Below are 12,346 nucleotides of genomic sequence, written 5' to 3' on the forward strand. Positions count from 1 at the left end.
GTGCCATGTGGGTTGCTCCCTGGCTGGCCGAGAATTGAACTCATGCTGCAGAGGCTGTGGATTGCTTCATAATGCGCTGCTTAACCGCTTGTGCCACCAGGGAGGCCCCTCTTGTGTGTGTGTGTGTGTTTTTAAGATTGATTTATTTATGCATACTAGAACAAGAGCATAAGCCAGAGGTGTGGAGGATGAGAGGATTCACCAGAGACAGAGTGGGGAGTAGAACAGGCAGATGTACTGAAATACACTGACTGCTGTGGGGAGCAAAAGGCGAGACAGGAGAGGTCTGCTGCACCATGTGGGTTATTTCCCTGGCCGGGGATCAAACTCATGTTGCAATGACTGGAGATAGCTTGATAGCGCTGTGTCTTTAACCCTTGTGCCACCAGGGAGGTCCCTCTTGTGTTTATTTACCCCTGTATTCCCCAGTGACTAGAGGAGAGAACTTAGGTTTACTGAGATTAAGTAGCTGAAAGTCATATAAATGGTGTGAGATGGAGGCAGGATTTGAAACGAGGGCTCTCAGACTCCCAAGCGCATCATCTCTGACTGTTTCACTCTGACCTTGGATGGTGCTTGAGGAGCTGCCAAGTAGTTGTGATTCCCAAAGCACATCATTGTCCCCCCTACATATCTTCCTGCTTTCCCTCTCCTCTCCCCTTTCCTGCTTCACTCCATTCATCGACACAACTTGAGAACTTCTCCAGCACAACCCTTTCCATACTGTTCGCAAGTCTGACCCTCTGGGATAGGAACTGCCCAAGGCAAAGGCCAGCGGTATTCCCCTCTGAAGTCTGAATTCAGAGCCCGGTGTCAGGCACACAGAAGGGGCTCAAAATGAGTTCCAGGAATGGCACCAGGTCTTCCTAGTGCATAGTGCTTGTTGCATGGAGTATGGGAATATTGGGTCAGAAGGATAATATAACCTACATGATTTCCAGATATGTTGACTTGTTCATGAATCCAAAAAAATACTGAGTTGTCAGAAAAGTCATGATGCAGTTTTGCATAGAAAACATAGAAAAGGGTCTCCCTGGTGGCACAAGGGTTAAGCACTGCGCTATGAAGCAATCCACAGCACAAGTTCAATCCCCGGCCATCCAGGGAACAACCCAAAAGGCAAAGGAGACCTCTCCTGACTCGCCCGCTGCTCCCCTCAGCAGTGTATTTCGTCAGTCTGCCTGTTCTGTTCCCTGCTCTGTCTCTGGTGAGTCCTCTCACCCCCCCAGGTCTCTGACCTGTACCCCAGCTCTTGTATGCATAAATGAATTAATCTTTTTTTTTTTTTAAAAAAAGAAAACAGAAAAAATATGTCATGGCTTTTCTGACAACACGACATAACCCTTTGGTCCATACGTGGTTCCTAGTTTCTACTTTTACTCTTGTCTTCTTTTCTCACTTCCACTGCCCTCTCCTTCCCTCACCTCCCCTTTTCCCCAGCTGAGGGCCCTTGTCATTGATTAGTGTAACCCAGGTCCAATTCTGAGTGTCAGCCAGGAAAATTGCAGCAGTTCCAGTCTCTAAGAATGTGTATCAGTCTTGTAATTTGTCTGGTCCAAGCTCATCTTTATTTCTGAGATCTTAGCTTCATTTTGATTCTAAATACCTGTCTCCACAGTTTTCTGCCTAGAAGACTTTGTTCTCTCTAGGCCTTGGAACCAGCTCTGCCCCTGTGAGTACTTGTCCGGGCTCTGAATGCTGCCTTCTGAATGTGCCTGCTTCCTGCTGACATGCATCTTTGAGGCTATTTCCCTGGGTCTGTGTCTGGCTTTGCTAGAAGCTCATCCTCGGATCATAAGGCAGTCTCACTAAGGCTCGCAAGGCATAGCCATAAGCTGTCCTACCCATCCCAACACTATCCCATCTCTCAATGGATCAATCCAGTGGCTACAATGTCTAACTACCCAAGTGAAATTTTCCGTGTTCTTTTCAGGCCATTTAAGTGAGAGAGCATAGTTCTAAGACTGTAACTTTCAGGCCATCCCAGACTGTCTCGGATCCCACATCAGCTAAGGGTGCTGTTTGGGTGTGTGCCCATACCTCCACACAGTCCCACCAGACCTGGTTCTCTGTGCCTGGGGCCTTATGGGAGTGGTTGTCACACTATGATCAGGACTAATGTGGAGAAATTGGGACATGGACAAAGGATTTCAATTATACTTGTAAAGTTTCATTTGTAATCTGGATGATGTGCAGTTGGGTGTTTCCTATACTACATCACAAGTAGGAAATAGAGAATCATGTATCACTTAATGACAGGTCAACCACAGAAGTGACTTCAATAGGCTATACCTATCAAGACTAGGTGTGTAGTAGATTATCCAGCTAGGTTTGTATAATTACACTCTGTGGCAGTCGCATGAGAAAAATCACCTAACAACACTTTCCAGCTCTAACACCTTTAAGGGAGACGTGGCTGTGCACCAAAGTGCAGAAGTGGATCATAGTGAAGGATACTTTGGGGCAAACATGGGTGATGGCTCCAGGAGTGCAGCCACCCTTCCTGGCAGAACTCAGAGGCTTTAGACTGGGAGTTGCAGGAATGGGGAGCAAGAGTTGAAGGGCTAGGAACTGGCAGTGGAGGAGTAGCATTTCTCAGACTTGCATGAGCTTCTGAAGCACCTTGAATGCTTGTTACAATGCAGATTTAGATTCAGTAGTTCTGGGGTGGGATCTGCTTGCAACTTGAGTGTTAAAGAATTTGAAGACACTTCATGAAACCTCAGCTCTGGTGACTATCCCACTTCCCCAGTCTGGGGAGCAGCTGGCTGTAACATTTGCTCCTCCTAAAGACAAAGCAATTACTCAAACACCAGCCATTTTGTGCCAGCACAAAGTCCAAGGTTACTCAAAACCTTCACAAGCAAGTCAGAGGAGGCAGAAGAGGAAACAAGCCCCACCAGGGTGTGAAATTCACTGAAGAACTACACCACCTGAGGTAAAGTCCTCCTTACTTGAGAGTTACAAGGGTACACACTGAACTCTCCACACATCCTGAAAAGAAACCTCTCTCGGACCTCTTCACACACAGATCCATAGTTCATCCCCTGCTCAGTGATGGGCTTTATGGGTAAACTCTTCTTTCAAATTGTAAAAATAACTTAGCTAAGTAATTGTACTAATCAACCAATGTGCCTTTTATTAAAAAAATAAAAAATTGAAGAATGGGGGCCTCCCTGGTGGCGCAAGGGGTTAAGCACCACACTATGAAGCTATCCACAGCCTCTGCAGCACGAGTTCAATCCCTGGCCAGCCAGTGAGCAACCCACATAGTGCAGCAGACCTCTCCTGACTCGCCAGCTGCTCCCCTCAGCAGCGTATTTCAGTCAGTCTGCCTGTTCTGTTCCCCACTCTGTCTCTGGTGAATCCTCTCACCCTCCACACCTCTGGCCTGTACCCCAGCTCTTGTATGCATAAATAAATAATCTTTTAAAAAATAAAAAAAAAATTCAAGAATGACCAAATATTTTGCAAAATAGAAACACTAAGATGTGTGAATGAACAACTACGTATGGGAGAAAAAGATAAAAGAACAAAGACATTAAAAATAGAATTAATATCTTCAGAGCGCTTTGAAAGGACGGTGAGTTCATACATGAAAAAGGAGCAAGCAAGGAAGGTGAAAGAGGTCTTGAAAAACTAAACCTTAGTTCCCCAAATAATTTAGAATTGAATCATTGACTTGACTGAAAATTAAATTAGTAATCTGGAAGATAAAGTTGAGAAAATAGAATGTGAGAATGACAGGGAAAATACAAGCAAGGAATTGAGAAAAGGGATTGATCTAGAATGCTTTACTATGTATGAAAAAACAAAAAAGAAAGATGAGAAAACAAAAAGAAATAATCAAATAAATAATAAAAGTTAATTTCCCTGAGCTAGAAGGATTTTCATATGGAAAATATTCATCGTGGGTCATGAACTATTCAGCTGAAAATTTAAAATCCCAGTACAAGGCTTACAGAAAGAATTATAGGATAGTTACAAAAAAAAAGCATAAGATTTCCATCACACTTTTCATTAATAATATTGAAGCTAGAAGACAGTGGAGCCAGACTCAATATTGACCAGGAAAATCATTTTCAAGTTAAACTTTGTAGACAGGCAAACTGGTGCTCAAGAACTAAGGCAAAAAGAAGACACATAATGACTTAGATGTTTCTTTTATTTGCTCTTCCTGGGATGACTTGAGGATGTAGTATAGCAAAAGGGAAACTGACCCAACAGACAGAACTGCCTGAGGAATGAAATGAAAAGAAATTTCAAGTTATCAGCCTGTAAACAGGCCTGGAAAGCTATTGGCCCAAATTAGAACAGGGAAAACAGAAGGGTGATTGAAGAGCATTAGTTTAAAAAAAAAAAAAAGTTTGATAACCTAAAAGATTGTAGGTGTGTAAGAAAGCACATGTATGTCTCATTAGAATGAAGGAAAAAAAAAAAACTCCTCAGAGGTCATGGTAAGATGAAGCAAACTGCAATGTGCTGTGACTTGGAAGTACAGAAGAGGTGTAAGTAAGGAAAGGGAAACATTTTCTCATTAATTTTGCACGGATATTTTGACAACATAAAAATCACATTTTTATCCTTATGCATCTTATGTACCACTTGAGTCTGTGATTAATATTTATAAAATTCTAATATTATGAGTATCTCTTATTAGCTCTCAATTTTTCAAGTCATACTATAGACACTTTACGAATCCAACTTAAAATTGCGGAACAGATTGTAAAGGTTACAACAAGGCTGGGTAATGATATTAATCAGCTGACAAGTTGGGAGGAGGAAAGGGTGGGAGTCGAGGTTAGCAGTCATGAACTACTGTCCTTATCTTGAAGAATAGGGAGTAGGAAGTTGATGTCAGAAGTTGGTGAATCAAGAAATAGGGGTGTATGCCTATTATTTAAAGTTATGCATGTCGCCATTAAAGATCTTAAGTGCTAATACAACTAATAAATTGAAAGGTGAAATGCAGATGGAAAAAGGGGTTGGATATGTGTAAATTTATGCAGATTGCATTGTAGGAAACGGATAAATATTATTTTAAGTTGGCTAGAGTAGAAACACAGGCACACCCATGTGGGTTATTTCTATGGCTTATAAATCCTAAAACCAGAATTATTTAAAAAGATTACTCCTGGGAAGTAGAACTAAGGATAGGGAGGAGGGTGTTTTAACATAGATTTCCGTTTGTGTCATTTAGTGCCCTGAGTTTGTTAACATTGTGAACAGTCTTTTATAAATAATGATGTGTGTATTTAAAACTGTCTGGTGAGGCTTTCATGCCTGTGGGAATTTGGGAGCTGTGCTTCATCCTATTCAAGGAATTCTAGGTCCCTCGCCCTGGGACCCCAATTACTGTTAAGAGATCTAAGATTACTGGGAGATCCAGTCCTACCAGGAAACCTGCACCAGGCCAGGTCAAAGGAGAAAGACCCCTCTGATTATCCCAATGCTGCTCTCCCACTGAGCCTATTCTTTCCCTCCTGCCTGCTCAGGTAGGGTGAGAGGCTGTTAGGGATAATTCCTCTGCATTAGGTCACCCATACAATATATCCCCCTGAACCTGAGTCCAGACTTTTAAAGGAAAATTTCAAAGCCTGTGGTCCTTCTTTGTCTTGTATTGCTCATCTCCTGGGAATTTCTGGAGTCCTTTTCTTGAAGGTGCCTGAAGTTCCCTGTGACTCCATTAAAGGCTCTAGGACATCTGGAGGTCAAGTCCCTCACTTCAGATTTTGCAAGTGAGTGTTTCAAGGTATAGTTCAACAACAGGTTGTTGTTATTGTTGATGGGAGTTTAGCAAAGCTTTCTGGAATGTGTCCTGGCGTTCATCAATCTGACGATCCCAAGCATTCATGATGTCATTCTCTGCTGCCACCCTCGTCAGCACCCCAGTCAGTGCTGACTCATTCCAGGACCTGTGCAAACCATTGGCATCACTGCCAAGAAAATTATAGGCAACTGTTCTGGGAAGAGCCGTATTTCCATTTGCAGCTGGCCATTCATCAAACATCAGGAATTTGCCTAATCGTATCTGTGGCCAAGGATATGCCATCTCTGTGCTCCGATTACGCCTCCCGTCCCACACCTCATTACATTCCTCAAACATATTCCTCATCAATCTTGCCCCAGGGACATCATTATGCTCCAATCCCATTTTGTGATTGCCATCCCAGTGTGATGCAACAAGTTCCAACAAAGCATGGAAAATAATCCTTGGAAAATGAAAGACTCGTGGAGCTTCTGAATCATAACAAGGCAAAGTGATCACCAAGGGCACCTTGCTCCCCATTCCCGGATAGATAACAACTGAGGCACAAAGAAGAGAATTGGCTTGCCAAAGACCTACTTCTGTCTAGGTGGAACTAGAGTCTACAATCTATAAGTACTTCAATCTACAAGCATCAAAGAGTTAGAGGTATTCCGAGGACAATAAAAATAATTGCAAATCCTGGTAAGTATCTTGGAGTTTCCTCCCACAGAGAGTAAGCAGCTGGCCTCTGTCTCCACCAAGTACAAGATTTAGGGGGTTCTTAATTACAGTTTGAGTTTATATGTACAAGAAACACTTTATTTTTCTGTTTCCAGCTCAGAAAGAGTGAATCGTGGAAGAGGGTGGAAACCCCTTTTCTGGAGGACTCTCAGCACAGCAGGGCCTGTGTCAGGGTGGTTGAGCAGCCGGGTGTGGGATGGGGGAGCAGTCTTGGATTCTGTGTAATTTCTGTGACAGCAGGAGCTGCGGACTTGGCTACACCCTGCTCTGAGTACCCGTGGGGAGCAGATTCCTGCACTGGTGTCAAAAGCGCACAACAAAACGTCTACAAGTGGAATCACAAGGTAGCCTCAGGGAGTCAGCGCTGGAGAGCTCGCATTTCTAAACGGGAGAAATCTCATTTTCATGCAACATCCTTGAAAAGTTAAAGCATGAGAACCTCAAGATAAGTAAAACCTTGAAGATCAGCATACTTTATCACGCCCAGGGGATTTTTGAACTAGTTTCTGAGATTTACACTTGATCTTAGCCAAAAGGCCGAGAAGCGATAGTCTCTGAGATTTAAAGTTCAGCAAAATTCATGCTTCTGGAGTCCTTTCTGCATTCATTTTAGAATCTTTGGAAAATGTACTTGCTCACTTCGTAGTAATAAATCATCAGAAAGCATTTCTGAGGGGTTATTTATAACTCTCTGGGCTCCCCAGCCACTGTTTGGGACTTGGGCTGTTAGTGAGCTGTGATCAGGCTGAAATTCACCCTGGGCCACGATGGAGCTTACCGAAGCATCTGCTCTGACCTGAGATGGCTGCGTCCCCCACCCCCTACCCCATCCTCTGATATCCTAAATAAAGGGAGAGAGTTCACATCTGCAGGACCATATTTGCAGATAATGTACTGCACCCTTTCCTCAGGATGTATTAGTTTGTCCTAATCTTGAGAATGACTTGAAGGTTAGAAATAATTAGACAAGAAAGTACCTTCTCTTGAGTTCTTGTAACTGTCCAAAATGATGACTAGTGGAAAAGTTGCTTCAGGTCAGATGTCTCACTCTCCCTGAACCTTTGCTCCACATTGTTTATAGAAAGAATATAGTGGTGTGATAAAGCGTTGCTATTTCTGCCTTTTGACGGTTCGCTGTTTTGCTATGGTAACCAAAGGGCCGGATAGCTGCAGAGGCCTGTATAAGTCCCAGGATTGCTTGGGGCTGTGCAGCACTCACCCTCCATCTCTCCATCACTGCAGAAATCACCTCCACATAGCGGGCAATTTGACAAAGTAAAATAGTTCAAAAATTAGAGTATACGTTAATACTGGAAGTCAAGATTCTGAGTGTAAGAAGGAAAGGGAGAGAGAAAGGAATAAGGGACAGGGGTGGGGGAAGTTTAGAAAATTAAAATTATGTAAGGCTTTTAGAAAAAAATCACCTCCCTTTTTCTGGACATATTTTGGAAAAAAAATATTTCAATCTTGGAAGCGAGAAGTTGCTTTTTATCTCTTAACTTATCTTCAAGGTCAGCCATACTGAAGACATTTAATTTTCAAACTCTGGACCTTAAGATGATCCATTCTGTTTGTCATTTTTCTTTTTGTAATGATTTTTGTATGAAACATAGGTAAGTGTCACTTTAGGTTTCTCATGCAGCGCTTTGAAAATTCCTTCTGACACGATTCCCTTCTCTAAAGAGTGCAAGCTCTTGAGGTCAGAGAATTTTTTTTTTATATTAGATGCATGCCAGGATTTCTTTTATACCTACAGATCCTAGATCAGTGCCTTCATTAGAGGAGATGTGTGCTGTCCTGAATTCAATAAAAACAAAAATAACTATATGTCTATATGAACAGTTCTGAGTCCTGGGGAGACTTGTCTACAATGAGGGGGAAAGCAAATTGTAATAATTATGTTAGTTTCACTGATTTCTGAGTAGGCCCATGCATCCCACAAACAATAATGCAGAAAAGCCAGATGTCCAGGCTCATTAGACAATGCAAAATACGATGGCAGTGCTTGTTTCTCAGCCAAGGGTTGTAGCTTAAGTGGCGGGGAATGGAGTCAGGGACCTCTTACCATCAGGCTGACGGGTGTGGCCTAGGCTAGCCCAAGTTCAAGTGCTTTGTATTCAGAAAGTTTGCTGAATGTCACAACCTGAGTAACACTCCCGGGGGCCTTGCTCCATTGTGTAGCTGAAAGCTGGTGGTATCATCCTTGTCTGATAACCCCTCCTAGAATGACTCATAGCATTTCTGTAATTCATCACTTAGATCAAAGGACACGAACACTTTCTGGTTGAAAACTTGAGAGAGTAGATACCAGTGAATCAATCTAAAATGAAAAAAAGTTGAATTGGGAGCATAGACTAATGTAATTGTAGAACTTTTAAATCAGAATTATACTGACTCAAGCATTCCAGATTAAACTCACTAAAGCAGTCAATCAATAACTCATCATTTAGTGAGGAGGTGAGTAGGGTCAGGTAAAAGTATCAGCTTTTCAGCCCTCCTGCCATTAGGATAGATGACAGAACCCTGTGGTCCCGAAAGCATGCCTGATGGCGGGCACCTGGAATAGGGTGTGGGCATATGTAGATGGGATTCACCTGGGTTAAGACTGGGCTTTTAAGGGCAGCATCACGGAACGCCAGCAGAAGCCGAGAGAAGGAGAAGGAGAAGCAGAACCACTAGAGAAGCAGAGAGAACGCTGGAGAGCCCAGATAGAGTGAAGACTTGCTGGGGGCTGGGAGGCCTGCCAGCTTCCCGGCCCCCCAGCACCCCTGCCTGCCCTGTACCTGGTAAATCCCAATAAAAGCCTGCAAAAGCCACTGAGGTCTCTAGGACTCTGACTCCTCCCTTACCCTCTCTGCTGGGATCATAGAAAACCTGCCCTGTGGCCCGTCCTGCCTCTACAAGGTGACATCATGGCCTAGTGAAGTCCCTGAGGTCAGTACTTGGACATGTCACTACTTCTTCTTTTACATTAAAATCCAGAAGCCAGGCCTCCCTGGTGGTGCAAGGGGATAAGTGTCAACACTATGAAACTATCGACAACCACTGCAGCACTGAGCTCTATTCTTGGCCAAGGAGGTACCCACATGGCACAGCAGACCTCTCCTGTCTCACCCCACTGCTCTCCTCAGCAGTTTATTTCAGAAGATCCACCTGTTTTGCTCCCTACTCTGTCTCTGGTGAATCCCTTTCACTCCCCCGCCTCTGGCCTGCACCCCAGCTTTTGTATGCATAAACAAATAAAATAAATCTTAAAAAAAGAATCCAGAAGCCATCCGCCACTTTTTTTTTTATTCCAGTGTTAGTTCTCTTATCATGGCATAAATTTTATTCATAACTGAGAATCAAAAATTAGATGAACATGCTTTTTGGTCTTATTTCTTTAAGGGAGGAAAAGCCTTTCCTCTGCCTTCCTGGGTCCTGTTTCTAGGACCTATAACTTAACAAGAGAAAAGATACATTTTATTTCAAATTTTACATGCACAGGGGGCTCCAGAGAAAGAACTGAAAACTCAAAGAAGCTGATAGAATGTGGGGGCTTATGTACTATGTTAAAAAAAGGGTGATAATGGGCCTCCCCGGTGGCGCAGCGGTTGAGCACTGGGTTGCGAAGCTGCCCGCAGCCTCTGCAGCGCCGGTTCAATCTCCGGCTGCTCCCCGGCCACCTGAGGAGGGTCCCACATGGCACGTAGACCTCTCCTGCCGCCCGCTGCTCCCCTCAGCAGTGTACTTCAGTCTGCCTGCTCTGCTCCCTGCTCTGGCTCTGGTGAATTCTCTCACCCTCCCGCGCTTCTGACTGTACCCAGTGCTTGTATAAATAAATAAAAATAATCTTAAAAAAAAAAGACTTAAAAAAAAAAGGGTGACAAATTGTGGAAAAGCAGACTACACAAAGAAAAGAGACTTAGGGCCTCTAGGTGAGGTGGAAGAGGAATTTAGCCCAATGGCTGCAGACTCCTACTTCTCCCATCCAGTATTTCTGCAAAACAGCTGTGCACATTTCAGGACTAAGTGACTCAGGCCCTATTAGTTTTACTCAAACTATTATCTCACACCAGATGCTGATAGTTGTAAAACTTCTATCTTATTTAATGAACAGGAGGTTAGAGGTCAGGTGCTTTTGATAAACAAAATTGGCCAAATCTCATTATCCCAGTCTAAATTCCTGCCCCTTTTGTTCAACAGTAAAACTGGCCAATACCCATTTAGGATCCCAACTGTGAGGCCCTGCTCTGTACCATCCTTCAACAGGTGGGGCAGGGAACCTGGAACCTCCCTTTTCTGTGGGGATGACACAGTTAAAATCGCTTTTAGAAAGTCTGTGAAAAAGACAATAATCCCCTAAAGGAATCAAACTCACAGAAACTCTGCCATTCTAACTTTCTTTAGTCCGTCATGAGAAGGTGAACAGGACACAGGACCGTCAGGTCATAAGTGTAAATGAAAGTGGCTATTTTTCACATTTTTCCCCAAGAATTTGTATCTGGAATTGTTAGGGGGAAAAGGATGTCCCAAAGCAAATTCCATATAGGCTTTGTGGACTCCACCCCCACCCCAGGTCAAAGCCAAAGACACTGGGAACTCCAAATCCCATCACCACCAAAGGGAAGGTGGCTGGGACCTGAGGGTGGGGTTAAGCAGCCAGGTGGATACAAAAGGCAGACACGTGGGCTTTGGGGATCCCCCATTTTTGGGCTCTCCACCAGCTCGCAGCGTCCGGCCAGCTCGGAGAGTTGTTAGGGGGAAAGGATGTCCTGAGCTAATCCCATACAGGCTTTGTGGACTCCACCCCCACTCCAGACTAAAGCCATCAGGACATTGGGAAAGACAAATCCCATCACCACCAAGGGGAGGGTGGCTGGGACCTGAGGGTGGAGTTGGGCAGCCAGGTTGGATATAAAAACCAAACACGTGGGCCTTGCTCGCTCTCTGGCTCGCGATCGCTCGCCTCCTGGCTTCACGGCTCCTGGCTGGCGGCCAACTCTGAGAGCGCCATTTTGGGATTCCTGATCAGCGGATCGGGTAGGACTCATTTAAAACTTTGTCTCCCACTTTTCTCCCAGAGCTGTACATTTCCTCATTTCCCCTTCCCTTGTAAATAAACCTTTTATTAACCTTTCACGTGTGCCTGCAGTAGAGCATTGATAAGTCCTTTTCAGCGCGCAGGTGAGGACCCACAGTCAGGCACCCCGTTTTGTATCGGGGTTGCTCTACAACAGAGTGACTTTGGGTTTCCAGGTCATCGGATCGGGTAGGACGCATTAAAGACTTTATTTCCCTATTTTCTCCCTGAGTTGTACGTTTTCCTTATTTCCTATTCCCTTGTAAATAAACCTTTTATTAACCCTTTTGCGTGTGTCTGTAGTAGAGTATTCATAAGTCCCTTTAAAGCGTGCGGGTGAGGACCCACAGCCAGGAACCCGTTTAATATCGGGGTTGCTCTATAACAGAATGAAGGAATCTTTACTGTAGTAACTTAGAACCAGAATTCCATCAAGGGTTTACTTTTTAATATGTTATAGTTTCAAGATCAAATGAAAGTGTCTTGCAAGCCCATTGTAATCACAGGAAGACAGCGGTGCTTGGCACCGCTAAGCATGAAAGGAAAAGCGGATTCTAAATCCATCATTTTATACAGCTGTTAAGAGAGGGTGAGTGAAAAAATGAATAAAGCATAGATAATATAAATAAAATATAAAAAGCAAGGTGGAAATGATCATGAGGTGGTATTCCCCCACCTAAGAAAATGTCAGAAAGGTCTGAAGTAGAACAAGATTTCGTTGACTGGTGAGACAGATTGGGGTTGGAGAACAAGAAATGTATTTATGAGCATGGAGAAAATGTTAATAAAATATG

This window comes from Talpa europaea (genome assembly GCF_964194135.1).
Source record: "Talpa europaea genome assembly, chromosome: 2".
NCBI classification, from domain to species: Eukaryota; Metazoa; Chordata; class Mammalia; order Eulipotyphla; family Talpidae; genus Talpa; species Talpa europaea.